General features: G+C 39.7%; 1 long non-coding RNA gene across 2 annotated transcripts in view; it reads left to right on the top strand.

Annotated features, from left to right (window-relative positions):
* LOC140727817 (uncharacterized) overlaps window positions 1–15,787 on the top strand; it is a 114,878-nt gene extending 99,091 nt beyond the window's left edge. Inside the window, exons 1-4 of one of the 2 annotated variants that reach the window (XR_012098943.1) lie at window positions 3,256–3,696; window positions 11,195–11,291; window positions 13,268–13,380; window positions 15,651–15,787. This is a non-coding gene — a long non-coding RNA (uncharacterized lncRNA). Of the gene's footprint in view, window positions 1–3,255; window positions 3,697–11,194; window positions 11,292–13,267; window positions 13,381–15,650 lie in introns of those variants that run through there. The other variant, XR_012098944.1, reaches the window with a different exon arrangement.
* Window positions 15,788–22,346: the final 6,559 nt, after the last annotated feature.

Here is a 22,346-nt window from a genome sequence, read left to right as displayed (position 1 = left end):
TGAGTAGCTGACTGCATGTCATTCAGGTGCTGTAGATTCACATCTCAGATTTCTATTGTTCTATGGGAGTTATGGTCTATGGTGTGCTAATTCTTGCTGAGAACCTGAATGCATTCATTTTATTACCTCACATTTTGTTCTTTGTTGGTGGCCACCCTTCTAATAGAATGAGATGTATTACATCAGCTTACAATAATATCAGGCCACTCGTGCTTCCGGCAGACCTCCTCTTGTCTTTTCAAGAATGTATTAAATGGACAGGACACCAACCCACACTCTGTACATTTTTTTTCACATTCTGTTCTTAAAACCCCTGTAAGTGCACTATTGAGCAGGGTTTGTGGAATACTGCATCCTGTAAAACAGGGTTTGCACCATCTTCCCATGTTTACGTATGTTGTCCAATATACCATGTGCAAGACTACCCAATGTCTCCTTTAAAGTGTGAGGATGTGGACAAAAGGAATGAATCGTGAGCAACTTTGTCGGGAGAATGGTTGTCGTCATCCTCATGCTGTGTATCCTGTGGGATGAATGAAGTCCCCGTGGGAGACTGAAGACATGATTCACACTCTCCAGGTAAGAATGTCATCATTATACACACAGACATTTTCCACTGGCTTCTGATTTGAAGTGAGAATATATTTTGTCAACACATCTGCTTTCCAATTTCGTGCCTAATGGTTAGGCCCAGGCCATATCTTCTACAGAAGAGATTAGAAGATAGCTAAAGGGCTGTTGCTGGTTGGTTCATGCACTTGACAGTGCTTTCTTCTGGGGGGTGCTGGGGTGGGGGGAGGTTGCAGTTGGTATAAATAGACTTAGAAATCAGAGTAATGGCAAAAGTAAAATGGATGTGGAAAATAATTTGTTATGGTAACTATATGGGATAAGTTTAAAGACGTGGTTGGAAAGCGTAAAGGTAGTGATAGTGATTGCTGGAAATATGGGGATGAGACACAGAGCATAAATAATGTATGAGCAAATAGTGTTGCTATGACAAATGAGATATAGTTATGACAATATTGCAAGAGAGGTATGAGTGACATAAACTTCAGGATGTGGTGAATGTGCCACTGTGTTTGGTTTTCCTGATTTAATGAGGGAAAATAAATTAAATTACTGACTCCCATTGTAACCTTCAGCCACACCTTTCTGCTGTTGCAGAGGGGCTCTTCCTTCCTTGTGAATGGAATTGCACATTTCCCAGTCCTTTCATAACATGAAGCCATGGATTACATTTGCTAAAATCTGAAAGAACAACAGAAAATGCAGGGAATACTCAGCAAATCAGTAGCGTCTGTGGGGAGAGAAAACCAGAGTTAACATTTCAGGTCAATGAAATTTCATCAGAACTCATGGAAGATCTGAAAAATTAATTTTCAATCTCTCTTTCTTGAACTTGAACTTGAAGGTACTCACCCATTCCACTGCTGATCCCTCAAAGAGGACTCGTGTGTGTTCTCTTGACATCTCCTTCCAGAAGTTCACAACCAGTTCCTTGGTCTTGCTAATGTTGAGTGCAAGGTTGTTGTTGCAACACCATTCAACCAGCATTTTGCGAACTCTACCAGGATCGTGCCTACATTCAGCATTTAAAAAGTAGAGATAAAAATTCAGCCATGCATTTCTTTATCACAAGCAAATTAGTTGGGAATTCCAAATATAAAGTATTAATATCCTGGTTGAGTTAAAAAGATACATAATTATGCTATAGAAAATTTGATTTTTCCCTCTGAGATGCTCTCCAGGTCTAACTACACCACCATGTCCAGCCTAAAATTCCACAGTCTCATTGAGTGAGCAACGTATTTCACTATTCCCTTTGGCTGACTCGTTATGCTCAACATTAAAATTATCTCTGAATTTGTGAAGTAGGTTTGGTTCCAATTCTTGGGTGAGGATTAAATAGCCTCTTAAACCCCAATGGCATTTCATTTCTAAAATTTCTCTCACTGCCTCCTAAAGTTCACTTTTTTTGAAAGAATTCTCTTTGCTTTTCATTTTATGGACATCCTTACAAAAAAGCAAACAGTTGCAGAGAGAAAAAAAATCAGCAACATTGCTTTGATAAATCTTGCAGGCTTTAAAGATTTTATCATGTTGCATTAGGCTATGAAATTTATTATATGGTGTGATAGCATCACATCCAACAGCCTCACTTTCCAATGAAGAACATAAATCTGCTCTTTGCAGATGTTTTATAACATCTGTCACACATTTAAGGAACTGGAGCATCCCAGGAGCTGGTCTACGTATCCTAGTGATGAATTTGGCTGGTATTTTTCTCCTTAGGAAATTATATTCAGGCCAACAACATTAGTGCTAATTCAGGGACTTAACAGCATTTCTTAGTGGAAGGTGAAGTGTCCAGTGCACACAAGGCGAAGCTGGGAACAATGTCTTCTACCCTTCTCTCTGTGCCATGGACTGCCCCAACATATCATCAATGGTCTCTTCGTTGAGGGCAGCATGAACTTCAAAAGTTCCCAGCTCCAGTTTAAACCTGGCAACAATCCCATTGAAAGAAATAGAAGGAAACATGTAGAAATAATTAGGAAAGGTAATACATTTATTCCCATTTCACTCTGTGTGTGTGTGTGTGTGTGTGTGTGTGTGTGTGTGTGTGTGTGTGTGTGTGTGTGTGTGTGTGTGTGTGTGTGTGTGTGTGTGTGTGTGTGTGTGTGTGTGTGTGTGTGTGTGCGCGCACGTGCGCTTCTAGTCTTCTTTAAGTTCTTTAAGTTTAAAGTTTCTTAACATTATATTTAAAAATCAATGATTTTCATAAGCATTGGTTGACAGTGACAGCCTGGGCAGGTGGTGAGCCCAGGAGCGGTGACTAACAGTCTGCCAAAGCCCTTCTGTGAATGCAGCTGGCTGCATGGGGTAGACAGCCCTTATGTTGCATTCCAGGATGCTGGAGTGCCGGGAGCTGTGGAGCCCACACTAGTGCCCAAGAACGAGTACCCAGTGATATCTGGCTATGATCATGATAATGTGACTGAAACTGTTGGGGAGAAGACATTTCTGAAAGAAGAAGATGTTTCAAGAGCACAGAAGTCTAATGGTAGAGTGAGTCCCGATGTTGAAAGAGCAGATGGAGTGAAAGAAGTGTCAGTGGAACAGAGATAATGTGAAAGGATTTATAGTTGACACAGAGTGTGGCATGACAGTGAAGGGATCAGTCAAAGTCACTCCAAATGCACGATGTGTATAGAACAATGATGTAATACTGAATATGCAGCAACAACTCCATTGACTTTGTTTCCGGAAAATATAGCAGTCAATCATAAGAAATGTCGATAACGAGATTGTGGTAGGAACAGCAAAGGAATTGGATTCAGAGAACTAACAGCAATTCATTTGGCAGAAGTAACAAGAAGAATCAATTCGAATGTGTCACTGAATGCACGTAATTGAGCTGGTATTAAGAATTCCTGGCAAAAGCTGTCAGCATTTCTGAGCATAAGTGCCAACAGTTTTGGGTCTCCCACACAGATGCGTAAAACCCAAATCTGCTGGCCTGAATCTGCCAGTAATTTGCAGGCTGCACTGCATTCTGCCTGGAGTCAAACAGTGCAGCAATTACCTGTTGGAAGTCCCCGTCATAAATCTGCTGGAGAATCCTTGCCAGTTGCAAGATCTCTTGTCCATTCATTGGAATGGAAATTTTACAATTACAAGACAGAAAGACAAGTAAGTTTTTGAAAATGAATTATATTTTGTATATTATCTGAATTACTTCAAGGTATTTTAAGAAGTTTTGTGCTTTGATTATAGTTTTTGCACTTTTTTTATCAAAGCTGGGTGTGGCATTACTACATTTCAAGGGATGTCTTTGAAAGGATGCAGCTTTAAGCTAAGATGAACATATAGAGGTTTGAGGAAGAACTTTTTCACCCAGAGGGTAGTTGGAGGTGGAAACAGGTGAAGTATTTAGATGAGCACTTGAAATGCTGTGGCTTAGAAGACTATGTGCCAAGTTTGGGGAAATGGATTTCTATGAGTATGCTGATCTGAAGAGCCTGGTTTTGTGATGCTTTAATTCTTTGATGTTTTTTCCACAGCCATCTAAAAGGCAGAGTTTGTTCTGGCCCACCCACTTGTCCAAATAATATTGCATAAGGACCCAGTGTTACACAGGACTTTGCTGAACTGATTTGAGAGCCTTGGCCAACAAACTCATTATTACCAGCACACATAAGATATGGCACCTTCACACTGACACTCCTTCCATTGTGGTGTGCGGTACTAAAATTGTGTGCTAAACACCAGAACAAATTAAGCAGCTCAAAGCTGAGCATTCACGTTGCACTGTGGACTATTACAAACAGCAGAGACAAACACCAGCACAATTGACAGAACCAATCGATCCCACAACTATCAGCTCAGATCAAACTTCTCCAGTGCTAACACATCCGTGGCAATTTGCCTTAGTGTCAGGTAGATGCCAGTACTGCAACTAATGGTGTCCAGTGCTCATCCGTCCTAAGCACTGATATCGTTGAACCACTCACAACCGTGTTCAGGTAGAAATTCTGAGTAAATAATTCACCTCAGCTGCCTCCTGAGATCCCCTCCATTACAGGTGATTCTTTAACCAATTCATTTCTTCCATGTGATATCGAGAAATTGCTGCTTGTTCTGTATAAAAAGGAGATGGACAAAATAACATCTTGATTCTAGCACTGTGGTGAACTACATATACCTGTCTGGACACGCCCCCCCCCCCCCCCCCCGCTGACTGCTCCTGTGGCTCCTCCCACTGACCGTGGCTCCTCCCACAAACCCCGGTATAAAGGCGATTGAGGCCTGAGCCCTGCCCTCAGTCTCCAGGATGTAGCATGGTGGTCAAGTGCTGCTTGTTCTTTCTTCCAGTCAATAAAAGCCGATATCTCGCCTCATGTCTCAGAGAGTTATTGATGGTGCGTCAAGTACTTAAGATCTGTACTCCAAAATCAACAGTGCATCTAGCCAAGGTGTTCCAATGCAGTTGTAATACTGGCATCTATCTGACACTATGGCAAGTTGCCATAATACAGTGGTCCCCAACCTCTGGGCCACAAAGCACGCAGGGGTGCAGCGGTAGCCAGTGCACACCCAGCACATCTTTAAGAAAAAAGCCGAAGTAAACAAGCTAATTAATTAGGTGCCGCCCAGCATGATTCACCTCTGATCTGGGCTGACATTTACGTGCCGGGTGGCACCTAATATATTAGCTTGTTTGTTTCGGCTTTTTTCTTAAAGATGTGCTGGGTGCGCCCCGGCTACCGCTGCACCCCTGCATGCTTCGCGGCCCAGTATCGGTCCATGGCCCCGAGGTTGGGGACCACTGCCTTTGTATGCCAATATCAGTCAATTTACAAATATCAACAAAGAGATGGAAGTTATATTCTTGACGTGAGGACAGAGTGTCTGCTTTTGACAGAAAGGTAGAATTTGACTAGATGTGTTGTCAAGGAGCCCTGGTAAAACAATATTCAATGGAAGTCAAGGATAAAACACTCTAATTATTGGAGTCATAACTTGCACAAAGATAAGTGCTTGTATATAGTCAATGTCCCCAACACCAAGATATCATTACAGGTTATTCTTGAGGGAATGTCCTAGGCCCAAATATCTTCAGCTGCTGCATTTTATCATATGATCAAAAATAGGGATCTTCATTGATAATTGCAAACTGCTCCACTCCTTCGGTAACATCTCAGCAAAAGGTCTTTCATGCCTGCAGCAAGAAAAGCTAGAACATTCAGGCAGAGTCAAAAGTGCCATGTATCACAAAAGTCCCTGTGAAGCTGTAAAGACCATTTACAAACAGGAAGAGTCTAATCAACCATCAGTGACATTCAACATAATTAGCATTACCATATGTCAACATCCTGGAAGCTGTTATGGTCTAGAATCATAATTACACCAGTCACATAAATGCTGTAGTTGCAAGAAGAAATAATGGGTGTTACACCTCAAGAGAGCAGCCAAAAATTCTAAGCCATGAGTGAGGGAATAGTGAGGAAATTGACGTATGCCACAAGGCTTAGATTGAGTGAACGGTAAGTGACTTCTTCCCAGAGTGGAGGTGGCTAATGCGAGGGGGCATAATTTTAAGGTATTTGAAGGAAAATACGGTAGGGTGTCGAGGGTAAGTTCTTTTACACAGAGAATGGTGGTGGCAGAGCCAGATACAATCGGGACATTTAAGAGATTGTTAGATAGGCACGTAGATGATGGAAGAGTGAAGGACTATATGGGAGGGAGGGGTTAGATTGATCGTAGAGCAGATTAAAAGTTTGGCACATCATCATGAGCTGAAGGGCCTGCACTGTGCTGTAATGTTCTATGTTCTATATTCTCCATTTGAAACTCCATAAACAACCAAGATGCTTGCCACCCTCCAGGCATCCAACACTGTACATCGTATTGATTAATTCACCCTCCATTTCTATCAGCCATGCAATTTATCCCACCTGCAAAATGGACTTCAGTTATCCGCCAAGGCTGCTGTAAAAGCACAAACTAAATCCATGAACTCCATCACTTAGAAAGACCAGGACAGCAGATGTACTGACACCAGGTATCCCGATAAAGGATTTTGGCCCAAAGCATCAACTGTACTCTTTTCCATAGATGCTGCCTGGCCTGCTGAGTTCCTCCAGCATTTAGTGTGTAGCGGATGTACTAGTGGGCTCCTCTCCAAGTCAAATGCTATTATTGTCACTGGTTCGAAATCCTGGGATACTTTACCCAACAACTCAACAGGAGGCTTAGAACAGAGAGGGCTGCAGCAGTTCAAACTCTTGTGTAGGGCTATTCCAGATGGGGAATGAATGCTGGCCTGTGGAAATTCAAGGATTATTAAATCTGTCCTGCACAACCAGTGCTGGTAGAAGACCCACATACTCAGCATTTTAGGAACAGCTTATTCCTCTCTACGTGGCCCATGAACTAATGAACACAACCTCAAAATTCCTCTTTTGTGCTGTTTATTCATTTACAGTATTTTCATTGTAACTTGCACTGTAACTTCTACGTCTTGCACTGTTCTGCTGCTACAAAACAAACTGTATGACATATGTCAGTGATAATAAATCTGATTCTGATTTAAATCCTGTTTTGAATCATGACTCCTACACGTATGATATTACAGCCGATCCCTCAGAATTCCCACACCAATCATCACATATCCAGTGCAAGTCCATTGAAATGGATGGCTCATCCCAGACCCTTGCTTCCTAACAAGCTGGCAGATGAAGCAATTTCAAGACACTGCTCTAAAAATATAAACTGCACCATTGGCCTTCTCTGTCTTGTAGCTGCATGAAGTGACTGAATATGAAATTCAGGAATAAGCAACCTCTTCAACCCCTTGCCACAGCAAGAGTAAACAGGAGATTCAGAAAGACTCTTAAGTGTGGTGAAGGAAACATACCTGACTAAAGTACATGGACGAAGGTGAAAATTGGACTGTGGATGTATGGGGGGGGGGGGGGGCGGGGGGATGATATGTTGCTTAGATGAGTATCCTTGCGAAATGGTTCTGGAGATAGGAAGACTGCCTGATGGAACGAGGAATGATCCTTTGCTATGTAAATATTGAAATTGGACAGGAAATCTTATTTGGACATGGTGATAGTGGGGACCTGTTGGAAATCTGTCTTCCCTTAGTATTCCTACTGTTATGATTGAAAAGATTTCTCAGATATGAATAAATATTTGTAAAATTAATTAATTTGGAGGCTCTACTGAATAAGATAGCAGGAGGGGAGGGATGAGGAAAGAGGGTAGAGGGGTAATAATGAGGGAATTAGGGGAGGAAGGCTAAGAGAATGGGAAGGCATAAGGGAAGAGGGGAGGGGTGAGGTGGAGGGATGAAATGAGGGGATAAGGAGAAAGGAGAAAAGAAGGGAAGAGAACTTATGTGGGGTGAGGGGATGGGTAGCTGCTGAAATCAATTATAATCTTGACAGGATGATGCACATTTGGTGGCTTGTTGATTTGTTTATGAGCAGGTATGGCAGGAGGTTGGAATAATCATCCACATTACACTTTCTTCTGTGTCAATACTGCTCATTCCAACATTCCAACAGTCTGTTGTAAGACTACCTGAAACCCAACTTTGTGACAGACTGATGGATAAATAAAATAAGCAAATTTATTTAGATTTTCTTTGTGTTCTGATTGTTATACCAATATTTAACAAAATCATTTACCACCTTAATCAGTGGAGTAAAAAAGTTGTAATGATAGACCTGCCCAGTATATGTCTATTAAGATTAGATGGTGGTGTGCCTCCAAAAACTTGTGTGGTTATACGTCTATTAACTCAAAGCAATATTCTTGTCTAAGTCCATTAAATCATAAAATTATTCTCTCAGCATAAAATTAAATGCTTATTCACAAAACAAATGTGTGTTGCTATGTAAGATGGAATGACCACATAACATTATGCTTGCAAATTTTTATATAAAATGTCTGTGTATATAAAGTAATCTTTATGAGTTTCTAAATGAAGCCAAATAGGTGTACGTGTATACAGTGATTTGTTCTTATGTGTTTCTATGCATATGTATATAATAATCTTATAAACTAGCTTGTATTCGTCTCCCTATGAGATGACTAAAATGGGCATCTGTGTGACTACAGAAATTGATGTTTCACAGAAACATATTTGTAAGTGTGCTGTGTGTATGCTGACCATCATGCCTGCCAAAACTTATCCCACTTTCTATGTTAATTCCATATCTTCTGTGCCCTGCTCATTTAAACACCTGTGCAGATGCCTGTTATTATTCCTGTCTCCACCGCCATCTCTCTGGTAGCTCCAGATGCACACAGATTTACTCTGTATGTGTGTTTCTGTGTGTAGGCTTGTAGAAAGTGATAGGTGGATGGGCTTGTCAAGATGTTTCAATTTGCCTTTGTTTCTTGTTGATCACTGAGTGTGTAAATCCAACATCCAGCATCATATTTAGTTATTTTGCACAAAGAAACAATCCTACATTCACTAACCGATGGCTGCTGATTACCTGATCTGAATTTGAATAGTAATGGTGCGGCGACCCACTTCCCAGCGCACCCGAACTAGCTCACAAATCGGCGCGCGCCGGCATAGAGGCCGGTCCCAAAAAGGGCGCCAAGCCTGCTTCACCAGCAAGGGGAAAAGCCCGCGCGCAGGATGGGACTGTGAATACGCGCCCCCTACAGCATTCCTGCCCGGGGAGGGCGGGATCAGGAAGGCTTTAAAGCGAGGCCGCAGAGTTTGAATAAATCACTTTTGCAACTGCAGCTCACCGACTCCGTGTCATTATTTCAGCGCTGCGTGTAGCACACCGCTACAATGGTACCAAATCTTATGGCCGGTAGTCATGAGTTAAGACGGCAACTTGGGTTAGCTTTGTTAGTTCCATCTGGCAACTTACACCATCTTCAGGTCTCCCTTCACACATCATCCAGACTGTTCTTTCATTATCACCAGGTCAACAACCTTGAGATCTCTATCCAAAAGTATTTGGAGCTTGGAGCACCTTCAAGGCAAGGACTGCACATTTCAGAAAGAGACTCAATACTAAAGCAATTCAGAATAGATGACATGATTTTCACATCATGTGAAAATTCTTTTAAAAAATTATAAGGTGGTGGCAGGAAAAGACTGTGCCATTATATCCTGACAACCAATGCCTACTTCAACTAAAAACAATTTCAACCCTATAATCAAATTCATCATTCATGTTCACTGCCTAGATTCAGATACCAAAAAAATGCTGTTTGTCTCATTTCTTGAAGACTGTGAATATTGTTGATCGGTCTGAGTCATTTCCTTGAGAAAAAAATACTTGAAGGAAATCAAAACAAAAAAGAGCTTTCATGATCTCACACTTTGCATTCCCCCTGGTTCTTACTGTCCCCTGTCAAGAATGAATCTATCGCATAAGCCTATGAAAGTGCATTTTGATGCTAATTACATGCCAATCTGGAACTGGAGGTGGTTTAGACAAAAGAAAATGACTGACATTGATCTCCAAGACCCTTTGTTTCAAATTGACTTTTGAATTAACCACATGCGAGTTTTGAGTTTCTCTGTTCACAGCTTGATTGAAAATGGAAAGACAGCTCTAGAGCTGTTCTTTGGGATATATGAATTTTTTAAAAATGTTTTGCGTGGAAATGGTGGTAATCAAAATAATCAAGGATAAAGTGACAAAATGACAGTCTCCTCCAGAAGAATATGAATGGGGGGAAAAATTAATTCTTCCTGATAGGCAAGAAAGGGGGAGCAATTTCTATTCCTATCAATTTCTATTATGAAGTTAATTATTCTGGTGGTGGCTTCTATCAGACTCCAGGAAGTATGCTATTAGTGAATGAAAACCAGGAATTTGTGGTGTATATGAGAACCAGTTGAAAATCATGGATTGGTTGTGCCAGCCAGAGAGGCTTTGAGGACCTAGAAATGTAAACTAAAATGATTTTCTTCAAAGGTCCTGGAGAAACAGAGAAGCATATAACTGTAGACTACAAAACACAAAACACAAAAATCTAATCTTTTCTCACGGATGCTGCCTGACCTGCTGAGTTCTTCCAACGTTGTGTACGTATTAATTGTAGACTACTTCCCCATTTGAGGCTGAACTATTCCCAGCTACAGGACCATCAGCAATCCTCACTTTGCTGCCATGTTAAAAAGGCTATTCACTGGTAGTAGGCAGCCTCCCATTTGACCAGTCATTGTCTTCACTCCCAGGCTAGAGCTCACCACTGCCTTTATTTGTGATTTTACAACTTTTTGCAACTCTAAGTCTAGATATTCAAGTCTTACAATGCCAGTTCTTGGTCTCTGCACAGCACCGTCATTCCTTGGATTAAGACATTACAAAAAGCTTGAATGTTCAAGCGAAGTTAACTGTAAAGATTAAGTCTTCTTGAGAAAGTTCCACCTTCCCAGCCTCTCATATCCTTCCATTACTCAATTGAAACTGAGGTGATACTATAGATAACTAAACTCCCTGTTGTTGGAGAATATCATACAGTTGTCTTGCTGTAAATTACAAACATTATCTGTGATCATCATCTCAGAGTTGATATTCCTGGCAAATTGTTCTCGAGTTTATGAGTGACCATTAATGAGTTGGGGGTTTTCTAGAAAGTGTATCTTCAAAAAATCAGAAAAATAATTCTTTAAATCCGTTTTCCCACATAGTTGAAAAAGACAACCTGACTTTGGCCAAGCACCTGTTGGGCATCTAATGAAAGTGAGCATTTCTTTGGGTTCTTTGGTTGGTTCATGTAAGCAATTGGTAAGTATTCGTATTTGTTTTTTTGTAATGAACTGATGATTGACAACCATTTCATGTACATTCAACAACAAAGCATTTCTTGCCCAAGGTAAACTAATGTTGTAAAAAAATACTACTACTTATAAAGATGATTAGTGAGGCACCGAGAGATCTGTATTTACTGACAAGTACCTTTATTGTTTAAACTAATAAGTATGTGAATTCATACACTAAATACCTTGTGTACACACTCACTAGGTATCCCTGACTCTCCTTAATAGCCAAAGGATAGCAAAGATATTACCCAGGCGAGGGAGTTTACGCTGGCCAGGTGTTCCTCGTTGTCCCGATTCACTCGCCACGTGTTTCACACAGGGTTGCTCATGTTTGTATCTGTGATGGCTATTCTTCAAAGTTATCACTACCAGCACACATGAAGCATCCACTTTTATATCCATTCCTTATCAATTCAAATATCACATTCCAGTGTCATTGGCTACAGGCCATGTGTTTGTCCTTTAATGTCTTGTTATTGGCTCTGTTCCAAGCCAGCATCAATTTATTGCCCTCTTCCCATCAAGTGACAGTCGATAATTTATGGCTCTTTGTTCTCCATCAGTAATGAGCTTGAATCACTCCAGGCAGGCATCAACCCCAACATTCACAAACCTGCATGTTATAGCCTACCAAAGATCATCTCACAAATTACTTCTTATTTGGAAATGATCTCCAGACCAGTAGATTACCTGAAGTATCATTGTGTCTTCTTTAAAACATTGATCAAGCCTGCATGTCAAACTCACAAAATGGAGAATAGAGTGTCTTCACAAAATGGAAGCCTCCATCCACAAGCATGCGGCAAGAACAAAAACAATTAGTCTGTTTCCACTGTCCTTGATTTATTTGAATTCACTGATTTGTAGATTGTCATTCTTTCTGGCCATCAGTAATATATAAAAGACCATAAGACATAGGAGCAGAATTAGGCTATTTGGCCCATCGAGTCTGCTCCACCATTTCATCATGGCAGATCCGATTTTTCCTCTCAGCTCCGGTCTCCTACATCATCCCATATCCCTTCATGCCCTGACCAATCTAGAATCTATCAATCTCTGCCATAAATATACATACAGACTTGGCCTCCACAGCTGCCCATAGCAACAAATTCCACAGATTCACCACTGTCTGGCTAAGAAATTCCTCCTCATCTCCATTCTAAAAGGGCACCCCTTTATTCTGAGGCTGTGCCCTCTGATCTTAGACTCACCCACCATAGGAAGCATCCACTCTACATTCAGTCTATCAGGGCCCTTCACCGTTCAATAGGTTTCAATGAGGTCACCCCTCTTCTTCTGAATTCTAGTGAATAGAGGCCCAGTGCCATCAAATACTCTTCATATTGCGAGCCTTTCAAACCTGGAATCATTTTTGTGAACTCCTTTGAACCCTCTCCAGTTTTTGCACATCTTTTCTAAGATAAGTGGTCCAAAATTGCTCACAATACTCCAAATGGGGCCTCAGCACTCTCTCTCTCCATTTAGAAAATAGTCAACTCTTTCAGTTCTACCAAAGAGCATCACCATACACTTCCCAACACAGTATTCCATCTGCCACTTATTTGCCCATTCTCCTAATCTATCTAAGTCCTTCTGTAGCCTCTCTACTTCCTCAAAACTACCTGCCCCTCCACCTATCTTTGATTCATCTGTAAACTTTGCGACAAAGCCATCAATTCCATCATATAATCCATTAACATCTAATGTAAAAAGAATTGGTCCCACTGGTCACTGGCAGCCAACTAGAAAAGGCTCCCTTGATTCCCAGGCTTTGCCTCCTGCTAATCAGCTACTGTTTATGCATGCTAGAATCTTCCAAATAATATAGTGGGTCCGTAGCTTGCTAAGCAGCCTCATGTGTGGCACCTTGTCAAAGGCATTCTGAAAAGCACAACACCAAATTATTCTCCTTTGTCTATTTTATTTGTTATGTCTTCAAAGAATTCCATCAGATTTGTCGGGCAAGATTTTACATTGGAATTTGAATGTGGGTCCATGCCATATCTCCACTGCAGATGATTGGAAGGGAAAACTGGAAACACCACTCTGAGGAGGTGTGTGAGTTATGAAACTATGAACAGAGAAGTAAATATGTTGCTCGGATTTCCAGCATTTTCAAGAAGATAACACACCCCTTTCAACCAATTCTTCTCCACCCCTCTATCCATTTTTCTCAAAGCACTTTGTGGAATTATAATCAGGACACTTTTATACTATTACACAAGTTGAAAGCTACTCCCAAGTACCTGCATGTCAAGTAAAATCCTTGCATTTTAGTGATTGTCGCAAAGATATGATACATTCATACAACAAATCTAAGTACATGGGAGATACCAGAATACCATTAACTGGAGCCATCTACAAACATGCCTCCCCAAAGCCTCACTAAGAACTGATGTACAGTTGTAATGGGTGTAAGCTGAATTATCCTATGGTGGCAGAGTTAAAAATAAAATCCCTTTTATGTACTCTGTGAAATGTTTTAAAAGAAATAAAATAGATGTTTTAATATTGTTTTGCAGTTTTAGGGCTGTTGCTCTATCAAACAAGGTTAAATAATATTATTTTGAAATAAACATAATTAGTAATTTAGATAGTTTGAAAAGCTCCAATGGTTGCAGTTTTATTAAATCCATTAAACTTCTTTTAAAAATGTTTGCTGATTAGCCTGATGCACATCCCACTGATTTCATGATAGAGGCACTCTAGTAATTTAGGCAGTGAGTCACAGCACCCACCTAGTCCACTACGGTCAAACATTATGGTATTTACATCTATCTTGGGAATCTCAAATAACATACTGTTACAATGCCGTTGTGAAAAAAAAATGACTGCAGACATTGGAATTCTGAAAATAAAAACAGAAAATGGAAGAATGTATTCAGCAGGTCAATTTAGCAAATCAGACTGTTGCAAAAGCGATGACACATGTAGCACTGAGGTGCTATTTTAAAATTTTTTTAAGCTTGCCCCTGACATCCATTTCTAGAATCCTCATCCATACATTTGTTAGCTCGAGAGACTCACAATTTCAGTGTTATCCAGGCAGATATTCTCATTCTGTCTCTTTAAACATACAGTGGCATGCAAGAGTTTGGGCACTCCTGGTCAAAATTGTTTCCAAAATGCATTAGGCTTGTTTAGATTTTAACTGATGAAGTTAAAATAGAATGTTTTGGCTGTAATAAGTGAAGGTATGTTTGGAGAAAAAAGGGTGCAGAATTTCATGAAAAGAACACCTCTCCAACCGTTAAGCATAGGGGTGGATCGATCACACTTTGGGCTTGTGTTGCAGCCAATGGCATGGGGAACATTTCACTGGTAGAGGGAAGAATGAATTCAATTAAATACCAGCAAATTCTGGAAGCAAACATCACACCATCTGTACAAAGGCCAAAGATGAAAAGAGGATGGCAAGACAGTCCAAGAATCTCACCAGAACTAGAATCCTTTTGCAAGGAAGAATGGGCAAAAATCCCCCAAACAAGAATTGAAAGACTCTTAGCTGGCTACAGAAATTCTTTACAAGCTGTGATACTTGCCAAAGGGGGTGTTACTAAGTACTGATCATGTAGGGTGTCCAAACGTTTGTTTCAGACCCTTTTTCTTTTTTTTATTTTGAAACTGTAAAAGATGGAAATAGAAAAGTTTTCTTGCTTAAAATATTAAAGAAATGTGTCATCTTTAACTTTATGCCTTTTGGAAATCAGGTCATCTTTTACTCACTTAGCTATTCACAGTAACAGAAATTTTGACCGGTGTGCTCAAACTTTTACATGCCACTGTATATTTGGGAATGTGGCAACAGTCCAGATTTTGATCACTCATAATTCTTGGGCTTCTTTACCCAAACTGGTTTCCAATTAAGCAACCCCTCTACTTTAAATTTCTCATCCTCGCTGTAAAATATTCCAGTCTTACCACTTCTAGCATTATAATTACCAGGCCCGTAAGCATGCCTACCACCTTTAAGATCCAATTCTGCCTTCTTCAGCAACCGAGATTTCATGCAGTCAGTCGTGACCAGATTTGTCTTGCCAAACCTTAGCCTTTGGATTGCTCTCTTTACCTGTCTACTTTTCATTCCTCCCTTTAAGGCAGGTCATAAAACTTAACTTCGACCAACTTTTTGGTTATCTGGCCCAACATCTCCTTTTGGCTCAGACCTAATTTATGTTTTATGACAATCTTGTGAGTTGCCTTTGGGATGCCTCTGCTGTGTTAAAAACATGGAACAACAAGTTGTTTTGATCAAGCATTATCTGTGGGGAGAAAATGCAAGGATAACCTGTCTGAATGATAACTTCTCATCATTTAATTTCAGATGTTGATCTGAGACCTAGGATCCCATTCCTACTGCCTTCATCTGAAAGCAAGGCTAAGATGACCTGGAGTAAGAAATAGAACATAACAAAGATGTGAAAGAAAGCCTCTTGTGACAACTCACCCATTCAATAAAATCATGGAGAATTAATTTGCCTTCAACACACCCATTTTGCATTTATTAAGGTTTTCTTGCATTTTGTTACAATTTCTTTCAGATAACACTGTTACACAAAGTGTCAGGTTACAATATCTTGTAATGAGTATAATATCAATACATCAGGTATAGAGCAATCTGACTGAAAAGCTGTTGACGAGAACAAATGGTGATCAAGTCTGATATAATTCCATTTTCTGCTAGCTCCTCCACAAGCTTCCAGCCAAGGGCACTCTCTGGGGAGCTATAAGATTAGCAAGCATCCAGTTCTTCACCTTCAGTTGTAGCAGATTTGAGTGTAAACTGCAAATATTTAGTCCTTGTTTCTGTGGGTAATTATACTGACTCACTGTAGGGCATGATGTAAACAATGGCTGCCTTCATTATTGTCACTGCTGAGATACTGGGCAAGTCTTCAAAGGGAAGTACAGGTCGAGTAATCTTTATGTGATCAATGTCCTTTTGTGAGTGAAACTCATTTAGGTTCATATGGAAACAAAGCCTCAGATAAGACATTGTAGTAGAATTAGGCCATTCAGCTCATCAAGTCCAACATTATATAATTAGATGACATTTATATTAATCAGTGCAAATTTTTACTCTTCAGTTTTCTTTTCAGTTTCTTCATTGGTAAAGGGTAAGATTATTTTGATCCAGCTGCTACAATCCTCAGATTATCCAACAGGGCCTGTCTACAAATTGCTGGAGCAATTGTTACTGGAAACTGGCCTTCCATTGCAAATTAGGGCACCTCTGCTGTATTCACAAAGAGTGCACTTCTTCCACAACCACCTTCACTGCACCTCCATGAGAGAGATAGTGATATTTCTTGAGGCACAATAAAATTATTTTGACAGATGGTAGTGAATCTGTGGAATTCATTGCCACAGATAGCTGTGGAGGCCAAGTCATTGAGTATTTTTAAAGCAGAGGTTGATAGGTTCTTGATAAATAAGGGTGTCTAAGGTTATGGTGAGAAGGCAGAAGAATGGGGTTGAGAGGGATAATAAATCAGGCATGAACAGACTCAATGGACTGAATAGACTATTTCTGCTCCTATGTCTGATGGTCTTATCATCGTAAATTGTGACTCAGCTTTTTCCACCCATCCTCTCAGATCCCTTGACACCCCTAGTGTGGAAAAATCTATCCACCTCAACTTGGAATAAAAGATGACAAGAATATAATTAGTGTGGAAAAAGGATCTGAACATTATGACATGGCAATTCCTCTCTTTTATTAATGTAAGTTAACCTATCATGGGATAGATACTGATGCATTGCTTTTGTATTAAACACCTTATTGTCTAAGTAAATGGCCAAGGAACTCAATAATTTTAAAAAATTATTTTATTGTCAGGTAAATCTAGGAGTATTTTACAGATAGAAACTGCTTAGTTTATTTTTAAAAAAACACTGTTCTACATTTCTTATATTAAAATTTGGATGTACTCAGATAAGAGACAGCAAATTTCAAAATAAGAACATAAATAATTACGCTGAAGTAACTACTTTACATACTCAAGAAGATCAATTTGCATGTGCTGTCAGATTTTTAGGTTAAATTCCTTCACTGCAAAGATGATTTCAGAGCATAAGTCATCCTTGCAATAAATGTATTCTGACAGACAAGTATTTGCTAAAATGAGAAACCTTCATACACAGACAGGCAGAACTTTCCAGCAATACTATATATCAAGTGTTTCACACTGGAATTTTCAACCTTGTGTCAGAATATGTAATGATTTCATGGAAGACAAAACATATTTGTTGTAAGATGTAAGCCAACAATGACATCTACATTGTTGAAACCAGCCAATTATCCATTCAACAGGATTATTATTTTCCCGTGGTCTATTTCCTCAGGTCCTAATTCTGTTAATAGATTTACAAGGTTGAAAATTAATAAACAATTTTTTTTTAAAAGTTAAACCTAATAAAAATTAGTTGCAGGGGGATGGGAACCAAATTGCCAGAACAAATAGTGGAATGATTGTGGATAAAAGTGTTGTTAAGCCTCCATACACGGTTAGAAATAAAAGATTGAGCATGGTGGGACTAATGCTCTGAGCTGCATCTATTTCAATGCGAGAGTTTTGTAAGAAGGGCGGATGAGCTTCGGGCATGAATCACCACGTGGAATTATGACATTGTAGCCATTAGTGATACTTGGTTGCAGGAGGGGCAGAACTGGCAGCTCAATATTCTGGGGTTCTGTTGTTTTAGACGTGATAGAGCAGGAGGGATTAATGGGGCTGGGGTGACATTAGTAGCCAGGAAAAATGTCACCACAGTGCTCAGACAGGACAGACTGGAGAGCTTGCCTAGTGAGGCTTTATAGGTAAAACTGAGGAATAAGAAAGGTATGACCATGTTAATAGGATTATATTGTAGACCACCCAATAGTTCAATAGCTCACAGACTATTGCAAAAAATATAACTTTATGATAGTGATTTCAACATTCCACATGTTGACCAGGATTTTCATACTGTAAAAGGACTGGATGAGAAACAATTTGTCAAATGTGTTCAGAAAGTACCCTTAATCAGTACATAGAAGTCCCAACTAGAGAGTGTGCAGTACTAGATCTCCTATTAGGGGCAGGTGACAGAAGTTTGTGTAGGGGAATACTTTGCATTTAGTGATCATAATGCCATTAGCTTTGAGGTAATTATAGAAACGATAGATCTGCTCCTTGGATTAAGATTCTAAATTGGAGAAAGGCCAATTTTTATGGTATCAGAAAAAATCTGACAAGTGTGGATTGGGACAGGTTGTTTTCTGGCAAATGTGTACTTGGTAAGTGGGAAGCCTTCAAAAGTGAAATTTTGAGAGTAGTGTACAGAGTTTGTATGTTCCCGACAGAATAAAAGGAAAGGATAACAGATTTAGGGGACCTTAGTTTTTGAGAGATATTGAGGCCCTAGTTAAAAAAAAAAGGAGATATATAGGAGGTATAGGCAGGTAGAAATACATGAGGTATTTAAGGAGTATAAGAAATGCAAGAGAACAATTAAGAAGGCAACTAGCAGGGTTAAAAGGATGCATGAGGTTTACCTAACACACGGGGAGAAGGAGAATCTTAAAGGAGTCTACAGATATGTTAAGAGCAAAAGGTTGGCAAGGGATAAAATTGGTCCTCTGTCTAGAGGATCAGAGTGTTAATCTATGTGTGAAGCTGAAAGTGATGAGGGAGAACTTAAAACTGTTTGGCATGTGTATTTACTCAGAAGATGGAGACCGAGAAATGAGGCAAAGCAGCAGGGAGGTCATGGACCCTATACAGAGGAGAAGGTGTTTGCTGTCTTGAGGCAAATTTGGGTGAATAAATCCCCAGGGTTGGATAAGGTGTTCCTTTGAACCCTGTGGGAGGTTAGTGCAGAAATTGCAGGGGTCATAGCAAAAATATTTGAAACATCCTTAGCCACGTGTGAGGTGCTGGAGGATTGGAGGATAGCTAATGCTGTCACATTCTTTAATAAAGACTCTAAGAATAAGCCAGGAAGTTATAGGCCAGTGAGCTTAACATCAGTAGTAGAAAAGGAATTCTAAGTATTTGTATAGACAGGGACTGATTAGTGATAGTCAATATCATGCTGTGCATGGTAAGTCATGTTTAACCAATCTTATAGAGTATTTTGAGAAAGTTATTGGGAAGTTAATGAAGGCAAGGCAGTAGATGTTTTCTATATGGACTTCATCAAGGCTTTTGTGACAAGTTCCCACATGGGAGGTTGGTCAAAAAGGTTTAGTTGCTTAACATTCAATATGAAATAGTAAATTGAATTAGACATTGGCTTCACAGAATGTTTGTAGGTGGTTACCTCTCTGACTGGAGGCCTCTGACTAGTGGTATGCCGCAGGGATTGGTGCTAGTTCCATTGTTGTTTGTCATCCATATCAATGGCCTGGATGATGACATAGCAAAATTGTTCAGCAAATTTGCAGATGGCCAATATTAGGGATGTAGCAGATAGCAAGGAAGACTATCAAAGCTTGCTGTGGGATCTGGATGAGCTGGGAAAATGGGCTGAAAAATTGCAGATGGAATTTAATGGGACAAGTATGAATTGTTGCACTTTAGAAGGACAAACCAGGCTAGGTCTTACACAGTGAGAAGTAAGGCCCTGAAGAGTGGGGTACAACAGAAGGATTGGGGAATACAGATCCATTTTCCCTTGAAAGTGTCATCACAGAAAATAGGGTTGTAAAGAAATCTTTTGGCACATTGGTCTTCATAAATCAATGTACAAGGTACAGGAGTTGGGATTTCATTTTGAAACTGAAATTGTTTAAGACGTTGGTAAGGCCTGATTTGGAGAATTGTGTGCAGTTTTGGTTATCTACCGATGGGAAGGATGCAACTAAGATTGAAAGTGTGCAAGGAAAATTTACAGGGATGTTGTTGGGACTTGAGGGCTTGAGCTATAGGGAAAAGTTAAATAGGTTAATACTTTATTCCCTAGAACATAGAAGACTAAGGGGAGATTTGATAGATTTATACAAAATTATAAGGGGTATAGATCAGGGTAAATACAAGCAGGCTTTTTCCATTGAGGTTGGATGAGTTGACAACTGGAGGTCATGGGTTAAGTGTGAAAGGTGAAAAGTTTAAGAGGAACATGACAAAGAAACTTCTTTACTCAAAGGATGGTGAGAGTGCAGAATTAGCTGGCAGCACAAGTGGTGGATTTGAGGTCTATTTCAAGAGAAATTTGGATAGGTACGTGGATGAGAGGGGTACAGGTGCAGGTCAATGGGACCAGACAGATTAATGGTTTGACACAGACTAGATAGGTTGAAGGTTTTTTTTTGTACAGTAGTGTTCTATGACTCTAGAACCTAAAAGGCTTTTCAGAGGGCAGGTATTTATTGTTGCCATAAAAGCAAGAATATCTTTCAGAAGCAAAATAATAAATATTCATCTGCTCAATTTTGGATGAAACTGGTAAGTATATACTGATAAATCTGACAAACTCCCTGTACTCTTGCTAGCAACTCTATGGAGTTTACTCCACCAAACAGCGTTCCCACTAATCAGTACAGAATAACTGTTCACTAAACTCTCCATGAGCTGCTGAAGGAATTCATTGAGACTTTCTTATGAATTCATTAAAGAAAATACCACACACCATGAGGTTGTTCAACAGTTATAAAAATGTAATGTGAGAGTAAGAATATGCTTGTGAACACAATAAAAATACAATAGATAGAACTACTTAGTAGTCTGAATATTATATTTACTCTATGTGCATAGATGATTAAGAAAATGAGGAGTCAAAATTCGACAGGCACTTTGCTATATCACTCCAAATCAGTATGAACATGCAAGTATTATGTGAAGAGATAAAAAGTCATGAATATTAGGCTTAAATTGTTTTACATTTAAAATCCTATATTGTAAATGTTATAATAGCTAGTTAATTGGATAGTTTTTCACCTAGGTACTGGAGTCTATCAGTCTTCAGAGCTTACATGATATTGTTCTATGACCATAATCTTTGGACCTTCCTTTATTGAAAAACAGGAATTGGTTCCTGGAGCTTAAAATCAATAACTCCAATCTTTAACAGCTGAATTGCCCTTTCCACCTGATCTTCCTTTTCAGTTCAATTCATCTTCTGCTCAGGCAGCAATATTTGCGTGGGATGCATCTCAGTCATAGAATTATACAGCATGGAAACAGACCCTGTGGCCCAATTCTTCCATACCAACCAAGATGTCTACTGAGATAGTTCCACTTGCTCTATTTGGCCCATATCTCTCTTGGACTTTCATAACCATCTACCAGTCTAAATGATTAAATTCAGGTTTAGATTAGATTCGGGTTAGTTTATTGTCAAGTAGACTAGGGTGTAAAGAAATTGCTTGTGCATGTGAAGCTGACAGATTAAACTGGATCCATGGCACCAATTGATAGACCAATAAATTCAGAATGGTGAGAAGTTTAGCAGTGCAAACTGAGGTTGGTCAAAAAGAAATGATAAAGTGACAATAAAGGAAAAAGAGGATTATGGATTTGAGAATGTGGTAACAGCACTGGGAAGTGGATGTGAGTGAGGTCATTGGTCTAGAAGACTGATAGCAGTGGGGAGAATCTTCTGCTGAGTGTGGTCATCTGGATTTTCAAGTTCCTGTATACTCTCTTCAAATTTACCAGATAGAAAAGGGAATGACCAGGTTGACAGGCATCTTTGATAATAGTTAGCACTCCTGATGTAATGCATAATGAAGATGAAATGGATGGAAAGATGTGATAACCTATAATGCACTACACAGTGTTCATCACTCTCTGCGAGGCAGAGCAGTCTAAAGTAGGCTGAAGTACAGCCTATCAGTATTGTTCCCTGGAAAAGTTCAAGAGGTTCCTTGCAGACAAGCTGGATTTTCTCAGGTGCCTAGGAAAGTACATAGGCAGATATGCTTTCTTGACCACTTCATCAATATGGAGGGACCAGGAGAGGTTGCTGGTGATAGGTATGCTTTGAGCTATTGACCAACTCTACTGCAATCGCATTTATGAGAACAAGATTGCATTAA

The sequence above is a fragment of the Hemitrygon akajei genome, chromosome 5 (assembly GCF_048418815.1).
Source record: "Hemitrygon akajei chromosome 5, sHemAka1.3, whole genome shotgun sequence".
Taxonomy (NCBI): Eukaryota; Metazoa; Chordata; class Chondrichthyes; order Myliobatiformes; family Dasyatidae; genus Hemitrygon; species Hemitrygon akajei.
This window is presented reverse-complemented; position numbering and strand designations above follow the sequence as displayed.